We start from the raw sequence: 12,120 nt of genomic DNA, 5'->3' as shown, positions 1-12,120 counted from the left end.
TTTCTTTGCATTTCGTCTTTGGAGAATCCTGGTTTGTCATACACTTTAGGTGCATCATTTTGTTGCAATAGTCATTACTGGAAGTCTTTGGATTGTCATAATGTTGTCTGAGGAATTGTTGGTAAGCAGTCTCTCCAGCAGGTGGCTTGCAATGTTGGAAGGCGAAAGTGACAGAAGCCACCACCAGGAGAAGGACCGGTAAGTGAAATGGTATCACAGCCATCACTTGGATCTTACACTAAAAAGAGGGGAGAAGCAATATTAGACGTTATGCACCGTACTCATTAAAACAGGTATATCATTATTTCAAAACTTATTGTATTGTCACAGTCAGTCTGCTAACCACTCAAATGATGGGATAATTGCATCAGAACGAGACCTAAATAAATTTTGAATATTTCATTGACACACATCAAAGCAGTTGCTCTTTCCAAAAAATGGTGGACAATTTTGCTCTACGCCATCAAATGCAGATCTATAGCTGTTGAATGCATGTTTAACTTGCAATCTATTAATCTATTAAGTTATCACGTTATTCTGAAGGCATACGATCAGAAATGGTGATGCTTACTTAATGCAACTAAACCAGTGCAAGCAGGAGATACTTCAAAGACTCTTTTCTCCAGTTTTGTGTGAGTAGGTGGCTCAGTGGATGACTGTTTTCACAGCACTGGACTGTGTTTCATTGTGTAAACATACATTATCTAAAGAAAAGATAAGACATCCTAAATTGCCATTTTACCATGCTAAAAATAATCTGAGCATCTACCACCAAATGCAATATTAAATACCCATCCTCACTAAAGAGCAGATTTAAAAAATGCTCATAAAAAAAGAACACGATGATGCCAATCTGAATGAAGAAATCTGTTATCTTGAAATTCTGGAGTGTTATGGGGTTAGTGCCTGGGTATTCTAAAGCAGTGTGTGCTCATGCAGACCAAGATATACACTGATGTTAAAAACAATGGGTCTGCAGTGGCGTTCAAGACTGCCGCTATTGTGGCGGACAGACTTCCACATTAAAACCCTGGCCTTCAGGCTGTTTTCATGATCCTGGCGGTCTGGTGATGGCAAAGATCGTAATCATGCAGCACTGCCCTCTGGATTACGACCTTAACAGTAACAATACCATGAAAAGGCTGGTGGAGAACAGATACAGGGAGCCACAGGATGGCCCTTCACTGCCCATGCACTTGGCATGGGCAGTGCAGGGCCCCCCATGCCTAGCATGGTTGCAATGCTCACTGTCTGCCTGCGGGCTACAGTATTGCCTCTGGGCCAGGGAAAATGCTGTAGCCTGTTTCCTGCTAGATCAGCAGACAGAAACTGTGGTTTCGGCCCAGAGACCTAGCAGGAAACTCGTATTAACTACGGCAGGGTGGAAGCCACTAGGGCAGCAGCCACACTGTCTGCAGTTAGGCAGACAGGCTTTCCCATCCGCCAGACTCTTAATTAGGCCCAATATCACTGCGGCTGTCAAAAGGAGACTCACAGGGAAAACTAATTAGGAGATATGTATTTATGACAATTGTAACGCAATAATATCCCTTCACTTGAAAAAACAAAGGGAAGTGCTTGTTGTGTATGTCAATCACACGTCCTTGTGAAAAATTTGAGCTCTCCCGTCAAACTTCCTGTAAATTCAATAAATCAATCAATCAATCAATCAATCAAAGAATTATAATGCTCAAGAGTGGCCTGAGCTGAGGACCAAATACAAATATATATATACAATAGTCACTGAAAAATTGTCTTAAATAGCCAAAATTTAACACACACAAGTTGAAAGGTGAGGAATTCCAAGCGCACGCAGTAAGGTAGAAGAAGGATGCACCACACCAATTTTTCCTCTTAAATTTCAGTACCTGGGCCAACCCCACACCAGAAGAGCGGCGGGTTCTAGCTGGGTGGTAATGGATGATCCTTGTGGAGACATAGCTAGGTCTTGTCCGGTAAAAAGCTCCTAGGGTCGAAGGTTAGGATTTTGAACTGGTAACCCATTGTGATAGGGAGCCAAAGTAGGTCCTTTAACCCCTTCGCTGCCAGGCCTTTTCCCCCTCAGGTGCCAAGCCTTTTTATGGCTATTTGGGGCAGTTCGCTCTTAGGCCCTCATAACTTTTTGTTCACATAAGGTACCCACACCAAATTTGCGTCCTTTTTTCCAACATCCTAGGGATTCTAGAGGTACGCAGACTTTGTGGGTTCCCCAGAAGAAGGGCAAGAAATTAGCCAAAATACAGTGAAAATTTCGTTTTTAAAAAAAAAATGGGAAAAAGGGGCTGCAGAAGAAGGCTTGTGGTTTTTTCCCTGAAAATGGCATCAAAAAGGGGCTTGCGATGCTGAAATCACCAGCTTAGTAGCTTTCAGGAACAGGCAGACTTGAATCAGAAAACCCAATCTTTCTACACAATTTTGACATTTTACTGGGACATACCCCATTTTTACGATTTTTTGTGCTTTCAGCCTCCTTCCAGTCAGTGACAGAAATGGGCATGAAACCAATGCTGGATCCCAGACACAGCAACATTTCTGAAAAGTAGACAAGATTCTGAATTCAGCAAGGGGTAATTTGTGTAGATCCTACAAGGGTTTCCTACAGAAAATAACAACTGAAAAAACAAAATATTGAAATTGAGGTGAAAAAATCTGCAATTTTTCTCTACGTTTTACTCTGTAACTTTTTCCTGCAATATCAGATTTTTGAAAGCAATATACTGTTACGTCTGCTGGACTTTTCTGGTTGCGGGGATATATAGGGCTTGTAGGTTCATCAAGAACCCTAGGTACCCAGAGCCAATAAATGAGCTGCACCCTGCAGTGGGTTTTCATTCTATACCGGGTATACAGCAATTAATTTGCTGAAATATAGAGAGTGAAAAATAGCTATCAAGAAAACCTTTGTATTTCCAAAAAGGGCACAAGATAAGGTGTTGAGGAGCAGTGGTTATTTGCACATCTCTGAATTCCGGGGTGACCATACTAGCATGCGAATTGCAGGGCATTTCTCAAATAGATGTCTTTTTTACATACTCTCATATATTTGGAAGGAAAAAATGTAGAGAAAGACAAGGGGCAATAACACTTGTTTTGCTAATCTATGTTCCCCCAAGTCTCCCGATAAAAATGTTTCCTCACTTGTGTGGGTAGGCCTAGCGCCCCTGACAGGAAACGCCCCAAAATGCAACGTGGACTCATCACATTTTTTTAAAGAAAACTGAGGTGTTTTTTGCAAAGTGCCTACCTGTTGATTTTGGCCTCTAGCTCAGCCGGCACCTAGGGAAACCTACCAAACATGGGCATTTTTGAAAACTAGAGACCTAGGGGAATCCAAGATGGGGTGACTTGTGGGGCTCTGACCAGGTTCTGTTACCCAGAATCCTTTGCAAACCTCAAACTTTGGCTAAAAAAACACATTTTAATCAAATTTGGGTGACAGAAAGCTCTGGAATCAGAGAGGAGCCACAAATTTCCTTCCACCCAGCGTTCCCCCAAGTCTCCCGATAAAAATGATACCTCACTTGTGTGAGTAGGCCTAGGGCCAGTGACAGGAAATGCCCCAAAACGCAACGTGAACACATCAAATTTTTTGAAAGAAAACAGAGGTGTTTTTTGCAAAGTGCCTACCTGTAGATTTTGGCCTCTAGCTCAGCCGGCACTTAGGGAAACCTACCAAACCTGTGCATTTTTGAAAACTAGAGACCTAGGGGAATCCAAGATGGGGTGACTTGTGGGGCTCTGACAAGGTTCTGTTACCCAGAATCCTTTGCAAACCTCAACATTTGGCTAAATAAACAAGTTTTCCTCACATTTTGGTGACAGAAAGTTCTGGAATCAGAGAGGAGCCACAAATCTCCTTCCACCCAGCGTTCCCCCAAGTCTCCTGATAAAAATGATACCTCACTTGTGTGGGTAGGCCTAGCGCCCGCAACAGGAAATGCCCCAAAACGTAACGTGGACACATCACATTTTTTTAAAGAAAACAGAGGTGTTTTTTGCAAAGTGCCTACCTGTAGATTTTGGCCTCTAGTTCAGCCGTCACCTAGGGAAACCTACCAAACCTGTGCATTTTTAAAAACTAGAGACCTAGGGGAATCCAAGATAGGGTGACTTGTGGGGCTCTGACCAGGTTCTGTTGCCCAGAATCCTTTGCAAACCTCAAAATTTGGCAAAAAAAACAAATTTTCCTCACATTTCGGTGACAGAAAGTTCTGGAATCAGAGAGGAGCCACAAATTTACTTCCACCCAGCGTTCCCCCATGCCTCCGATAAAAATGATACCTCACTTGTGTGGATAGGTCTAGCGCCCGTGACAGGAAATGGCCCAAAACACAACGTGGACCCATCAAATTTTTTCATAGAAAACAGTGCCTACCTGTGGATTTTGGCCTCTAGCTCAGCCGGCACCTGGGGAAACCTAGCAAACCAGTGCATTTTTGAAAACTAGAAACCCAGGGGAATCCAAGATGGGGTGACTTGTGGGGCTCTGACCGGGTTCTGTTACCCAGAATCCTTTGCAAACCTCAGAATTTGGCTAAAAAACACATTTTCCTCACATTTCGGTGACAGAAAGTTCTGGAATCTGAGAGGAGCCACAAATTTCCTTCCACCCAGCGTTCCCCCAAGTCTCCCGATAAAAATGATACCTCACTTGTGTTGGGTAGGCCTAGCGCCCGCGACAGGAAATGGCCAAAAACACAACGTGGACACATCACATTTTTTCATAGAAAACAGTGTTCATCAGTGGATTTTGGCCTCTAGCTCAGAAATGGCCTAAAATAAATGTGTCCCACACCCCCCCAACCCCCCCCCGGGAGCGACCCCTGCCTACGGGGTCGCTCCCCCTGCGTGACATTGGCGCCAAAAAAAAAATCCCCGGTGCCTAGTGGTTTCTGCCCCCTTGGGGGCAGATTGACCTAAAATCAGCCAATCTGCCCCCCATAGTCTAAATACAATTTGCCCCCCAGGGGAGCGACCCTTGCCTAATGGGTCGCTCCCCATCTCTAAAAAAACAAACAAACAAAAAAAAAACACAAAAAAGAAATTGCCCTGGCGCCTAGAGGTTTCTGCCCCCATTGGGGGCAGATCGGCCTAATAACAATAGGCCGATCTGCCCCCGGGAGGGCAGAAATGGCCTTAAATGAATTTGCCCCCCACCAACCCCCCCAACCTCTCCCCGGGAGCGACCCTTGCCTACGGGGTCGCTCCCCCTGCGTGACATTGGCGCCAAAAATAAAATCCCCAGTGCCTAGTGGTTTCTGCCCCCTTGGGGGCAGATTGGCCTAAAATCGGCCAATGTGCCCCCAATGGGAGGCAGAAATAGTCTAAATACAATTTGCCCCCCAGGGGAGCGACCCTTGCCTAATGGGTCGCTCCCCTTGCGTGACAGCGCAAAAAAAAATCCCTGGTGCCTAGTGGTTTTTGATCTATAATCGGCCGATCTGCCCCCAAAGCGGGCAGAAAAGTCCTAAATACAATTTGCCCCTCCAGGGGTGCGACCCTTGCCTAAGGGGATGCTCCCCATCTGTAAAACAACAACAACAACAAAAATCCCTGGTGCCTAGTGGTTTCTGCCCCCCCTTGGGGGCAGATCGGCCTAATTAAAATAGGCTGATCTGCCCCCATGGGGGGCAGAAATGGCCTAAATATAATTTGCCCCCATGGGAGCGACCCTTGTCTAAGGGGTCGCTCCCCACACCTAAAACACAAAAAAAACTAAAAAAACAAAAGTATCCCTATTGCCTAGAGGTTTCTGCCCTCCCTGGGGGCGGAGGCCCCCAGGGGGGCAGAAAAGGCCATTAAAAAAAATGCCCCCCTGGGAGCGACCCTTGCCCAAGGGGTCGCTCCCTTATGTCTCTTTAAAAAAAAAAAAAAACATCCCTGGTGTCTAGTGGGGTTTCAAAAGCCGGATTGCAAGCAATCCGGCTTTTGAAACCCTGTGAGAGACTTCAAAGGGAAGGAAATACATTTCCTTCCCTTTGAAGCCTCTCCGGGCCTCACGCTCATGATCGAAAGAGAAATGCTTTGCATTTCTCTTTCGATCGCGCTGGAAGCTGAGCGTCCAGCGCGATGGGGGAGGCTCTGTGATTGTCAGCGCGCGCTCGCGCGCTGACGTCACAGGGGTGGGGGGGGTCAGGGGATGAAGGGGAAGGGATTCCCCTTTCAGCCCTGGCCTCGGGGGGTGGGGGGGCGGCCCTCGGGGGAGCGCTAGCGCTTCCCCCGAGGGCTGGTAGCAGGACGTAATGGTTACGTCCATGGCGCCAAACGGGCGCTGCCATGGACGTAACCATTACGTCCATGGCGGGGAAGGGGTTAAAGAAGGATGCATAGCAGTCTGCCTAGGGATATTTAGAAGCATTCTTCCAGAAATGTTTTGAACCATCTGTAACCTCCTCAACCACTAGGCTGGGAGGCCCAGATAAGAGCATTAGCATAGTCCAAACATGAGGTAATAAGGGCATGAATCACCATTTTTTAGCCAGATATCCAAACATATCTTTACCGATTTTAGGAGCCTGAAACAAGAGCCTACCACCGATTTGCATATAGCTGGGTCCAAACTGGAACGGCATGGGTAGCAAAAAAACGATGGATTTAGGCCCAGATCTCTGTACTGGGAGTGAATGTTTGACATTGTTCAGCATCCCGTCCATCAGCTGTTCTTTTTGCATTTCTTTCCCCAAGAGGGAAGGGTATGCCCAGACATGGGTCCCGTGCTCCAATGACCATTGGAATCAAGTTAGCCTGGCTAATGAAGGGTAATACCCGGAAACTGGTCCTAGGATGCTGGTTTCCAGTCCAGGGAGAACCTGGTTTGGCAGTTTGGGCTGGACTGTTCCCATGGGGAACAGGGTCAAGACTGATTTGAATATAGTTGGGTCTAAACTGGAACAACAAATGATGGATTTAGGCCCAGATCTCTTTACTGGGGGTAAATGTTAGATATTGTTCAGCATTCCGTACATCACCTGTTCTTTTTGCATTTGTTGCCCCAAGTGGGAAGGGTATGTCCAGGTGCGGGTCCCGTGCTCCCCATGCCACTGGAGTCAACCTACCCAGGCTGATGAAGGGTGGTACCCTGAAACCAGTTCTAGAATGCTTGTTTCCAATCCAGGGAGGACCTGGATTGGCAGTTCGGGCTGGACTGTTCCCATGGGGAACAGGGTCAAGACTGATTTGCATATAGCTGGGTCCAAACTGGAACGGCATGGGTAGCAAAAAAACAATGGATTTAGGCCCAGATATCTGTACTTGGGTGAATGTTTGACATTGTTCAGCATTCCATCCATCACCTGTTTTTTTTGCATTTGTTGCCTGAAGTGGGAAGGGTAGGCCCAGACGTGGGTCCCGTGCTCCCCATGCCACTGGAGTCAAGCTAGCCTGGCTGATGAAGGGTGGTACCCTGAAACCAGTCCTAGAATGCTTGTTTCCAATCCAGGGATGACCTGGATTGGCAGTTCGGGCTGGACTGTTCCCATGGGGAACAGGGTCAAGACTGATTTGCATATAGCTGGGTGTAGGAAGTTGGCTCTGTATGTACTATTTCAAAGTAAGAAATAGCATGCACAGAGTCCAAGGGTTCCCCTTAGAGGTAAGATAGTGGCAAAAAGAGATAATACTAATGCTCTATTTTGTGGTAGTATGGTCGAGCAGTAGGCTTATCAAAGGAGTAGTGTTAAGCATTTGTTGTACATACACACAGGCAATAAATGAGGAACACACACTCAGAGACAATTCCAGGCCAATAGGTTTTTGTATAGAAAAATATATTTTCTTAGTTTATTTTAAGAACCACGGGTTCAAATTATACATGTAATACTTTGCATGAAATGTATTGCAGGTAAGTACTTTAGGAACTTTGAATAATCACAATAGCATATATACTTTTCAAATAAAACACATATAGCTATTTTAGAACTAGACACAGTGCAATTTTCACAGTTCCTAGGGGAGGTAAGTAATTGTTAGTTCTTGCAGGTAAGTAAACCACCTACGGGGTTCAAGTTTGGGTCCAAGGTAGCTCACCGTTGGGGGTTCAGAGCAACCCCAAAGTTACCACACCAGCAGCTCAGGGCCGGTCAGGTGCAGAGTTCAAAGTGGTGCCCAAAACGCATAGGCTTCAATGGAGAAGGGGGTGCCCCGGTTCCAGTCTGCCAGCAGGTAAGTACCCGCGTCTTCGGAGGGCAGACCAGGGGGGTTTTGTAGGGCAGCGGGGGGGACACAAGTTAGCACAGAAAGTACACCCTCAGCAGCACGGGGGCGGCCGGGTGCGGTGTGCAAACACACGTCGGGTTTTCAATTGGAATCAATGGGAGACCAAGGGGTCTCTTCAGCGATGCAGGCAGGCAAGGGGGGGGGCTCCTCGGGGTTGCCACCACCTGGGCAAGGGAGAGGGCCTCCTGGGGGTCACTCCTGCACTGGAGTTCCGATCCTTCAGGTCCTGGGGGCTGCGGGTGCAGGGTCTTTTCCAGGCGTCGGGATTTCAGAGTCAGGCAGTCGCGGTCAGGGGGAGCCTCGGGATTCCCTCTGCAGGCGTCGCTGTGGGGGCTCAAGGGGGACAACTTTGGTTACTCACAGTCTCAGAGTCGCCGGAGGGTCCTCCCTGAGGTGTTGTTTCTTCACCAGTCGAGTCGGGGTCGCCGGGTGCAGTGTTGCAAGTCTCACGCTTCTTGCGGGGATTGCAGGGGTCTTTAAATCTGCTCCTCTGGATACAAAGTTGCAGTCTTTGTTGAACAGAGCTGCTATTCTCTGGAGTTTCTTGGTCTCTTGGAAGCAGGGCAGTCCTCTGAGGATTCAGAGGTCGCTGGTCCTGGGGAAAGCGTCGCTGGAGCAGTTTTCTTCTGAAGGCAGGAGACAGGCCGGTAGGACTGGGGCCAAAGCAGTTGGTGTCTTCTTTCTTCTTCTGCAGGGGTTTTTCAGCCCAGCAGTCCTCTTCTTCTGTAAGTTGCAAGAATCTAAATTCTTAGGTTCAGGGGAGCCCTTAAATACAAAATTTAAGGGCGTGTTTAGGTCTGGGGGGTTAGTAGCCAATGGCTACTAGCCCTGAGGGTGGGTACACCCTCTTTGTGCCTCCTCCCAAGGGGAGGGGGGCACATTCCTATCCCTATTGGGGGAAGCCTCCATCTGCAAGATGGAGGATTTCTAAAAGTCAGAGTCACCTCAGCTCAGGACACCTTGGGGGCTGTCCTGACTGGCCAGTGACTCCTCCTTGTTATTCTCATTATCTCTCCTGGACTTGCCTCCAAAAGTGGGGGCTGGGTCCAGGGGGCGGGCATCTCCACTAGCTGGAGTGCCCTGGGGCATTGTAACACGAAGCTTGAGCCTTTGAAGCTCACTGCTAGGCGTTACAGTTCCTGCAGGGGGAGGTGTGAAGCACCTCCACCCAGAGCAGGCTTTGTTTCTGTCCTCAGAGAGCACAAAGGCTCTCACCGCATGGGGTCAGAAACTCGTCTCTCAGCAGCAGGCTGGCACAGACCAGTCAGTCCTGCACTGAACAATTGGGTAAAATACAGGGGGAATCTCTAAGATGCCCTCTGTGTGCATTTTTTAATAAATCCAACACTGGCATCAGTGTGGGTTTATTATTCTGAGAAGTTTGATACCAAACTTCCCAGTTTTCAGTGTAGCCATTATGGAGCTGTGGAGTTTGTTTTTGACAGATTCCCAGCCCATATACTCTTATGGCTACCCTGCACTTACAATGTCTAAGGTTTTGCTTAGACACTGTAGGGGCATAGTGCTCATGCACATATGTCCTCACCTGTGGTATAGTGCACCCTGCCTTAGGGCTGTAAGGCCTGCTAGAGGGGTGACTTACCTATGCCACCGGCAGTGTGAGGTTGGCATGGCACCCTGAAGGGAGTGCCATGTCGACTTAGTCATTTTCTCCCCACCAGCACACACAAGCTGTCAAGCAGTGTGTCTGTGCTGAGTGAGGGGTCCCTAGGGTGGCATAAGACATACTGCAGCCCTTAGAGACCTTCCCTGGCATCAGGGCCCTTGGTACTAGGGGTACCAGTTACAAGGGACTTACCTGGGTGCCAGGGTTGGGCCAATTGGGGAGACAATGGTACATTTTAGGTGAAAGAACACTGGTGCTGGGGCCTGGTTAGCAGAGTCCCAGCACACTTCTCAGTCAAGTCAGCATCAGTATCAGGCAAAAAGTGGGGGGTAACTGCAACAGGGAGCCATTTCTTTACACTGGTTCCAAACTGGAACGGCATGGGAAGCAAAAAAACGATGGATTTAGGCCCAGATCTCTGTACTGGGGTGAATGTTTGACATTGTTCAGCATTCCATCCATCACCTGTTTTTTTTGCATTTGTTGCCCGAAGTGGGAAGGGTAGGCCCAGACGTGGGTCCCGTGCTCCCCATGCCACTGGAGTCAAGCTAGCCTGGCTGATGAAGGGTGATACCCTGAAACCAGTCCTAGGATGCTTGTGTCCAGGGAGGACCTGGATTGGCAGTTCGGGCTGGACTGTTCCCATGGGGAACAGGGTCAAGACTGATTTGCATATAGCTGGGTCCAAACTGGAACGGCCTGTGCAGCAAAAAAACGAGGGATTTAGGCCCAGATCTCTGTACTGGGGTGAATGTTTGACATTGTTCAGCCATCACCTGATCTTTTTGCAGTAGTAAATGTTATGCCTTTAGTCTCCAACCGATTCCTCAAATTGGTTTAGATTGGAGTGAGAATAGGACATTTTACCCTTTTAGTGTCCAACGCCTTACCCAAATTGGTTTAGATTGGATTGGGATTTTACAATTTTATTAAATGATTTATGTTGGAGGGTGATTATTTAATTTCATATTTTTATTCTGAAATGATTTATCTTTATGTGTATATATAAAAATCCCCTGTTTTTTTAATTGGTGTTGTTGTTCATTAGTAATACAATAAGAAAATTAGTTGTACGTTTGTAAACAATATTAATAATAATTACATTGTTTTGTAGAAGAAAGACATGTCACATGTTTTTTTTATTTTATTTCTGTTTTCTAAATGCATTTATTTTATATTTTGACATTTGTTATTATATATATTATACTAAACATATTATATCAGCTGACAAACACACATTTTTTAAAGTTAAGTATATACAATGGGCCTCATTATGAGGCTGGCATTCGGACTGCCGCTCTCCAGGCAGTTCAACCGCCACATTACAACCCTGGCAATCCGACCACCAGGGGACCTGCCATGGCTGACAGCACTTGGACTCGTGGTCAGCCACGCCGATGCGGAGTTCAGCATTGCTGTGCTGATACCTAGTCCCCTTTGCAGCAGCCTTTTCGTGGTGGTGGAAAAGGAACAATATTCGGCTTGGCTTTCTTAAGGGAGCCGAGACTAATACCATAGCACTGCTCCTGCTGGGCTGACAAGTGGGAATGTCGTAATATGTTATTCCAGCCGGTCAGTCTGGTGGGAACATCGTAATATGACCTGAGGTGGGCCCACCAGGTTGATGGTGGTCTCATCCCTGCGAGTTTGGCGGTCGGCCAATAGCTCTGTTTTTTTTTTTATTAATACAAAAACAGGTATAATATATTCACATAGTATTGTGTGTTGTACATTTAAAATTTGTATTTTCTATTGTTTAACATTTTTTTATCATTCTTTTAGTATATGCCTATTTTCATGAATATATTATATAATTTTCTGTATTTTATTGTGTAATTTATACTATATTTTTATATTTTATCACATTTTGTGACATGTTTCACACATTTAATGTTTGAAAACATGTTTTTATACACCTCTTAAACATTATATTTTCCATTAATTTCTTTAGGATATAATATTTATTTTGGTTTCATTCAGAGGCTTTTTTTACTGCTATCTGCTATTTTGTCATCTTTTTGTGTTGGTTTTAGTTTATTTTCCTGAAACTGGGATGTGCTAAGGTGCTGCTGCTCTTTAGAACAGGTACATCCTTTTTTAAGGATTTTGAGGGTAGGGGTGTAGGGGTGTTAAGGGAGTAGGAATACTGTAGCACTACAGCTCCCTCAGAATGCGCACTGTCTGCTAAGTAGTGCACACTCTAAGGCCCGTATTTATACTTTTTGACGCAAATCAGCACCAGGTCAGATTTGCGTCAAAAAGTTTACAGCCGGCTAACT

At 46.3% G+C, this 12,120-nt stretch overlaps 1 long non-coding RNA gene across 1 annotated transcript in view; it reads right to left on the bottom strand.

The window, feature by feature from the left end:
* Positions 1–212: 212 nt before the first annotated feature.
* LOC138303586 (uncharacterized) overlaps positions 213–12,120 on the bottom strand; it is a 57,640-nt gene continuing 45,732 nt past the window's right edge. The window contains exon 3 of the long non-coding RNA XR_011205417.1: positions 213–238. This is a non-coding gene — a long non-coding RNA (uncharacterized lncRNA). The remainder of the gene's footprint in view (positions 239–12,120) is intronic.

Source organism: Pleurodeles waltl, chromosome 7 (assembly GCF_031143425.1).
Source record: "Pleurodeles waltl isolate 20211129_DDA chromosome 7, aPleWal1.hap1.20221129, whole genome shotgun sequence".
In the NCBI taxonomy this organism is placed as follows: Eukaryota; Metazoa; Chordata; class Amphibia; order Caudata; family Salamandridae; genus Pleurodeles; species Pleurodeles waltl.
This window is presented reverse-complemented; position numbering and strand designations above follow the sequence as displayed.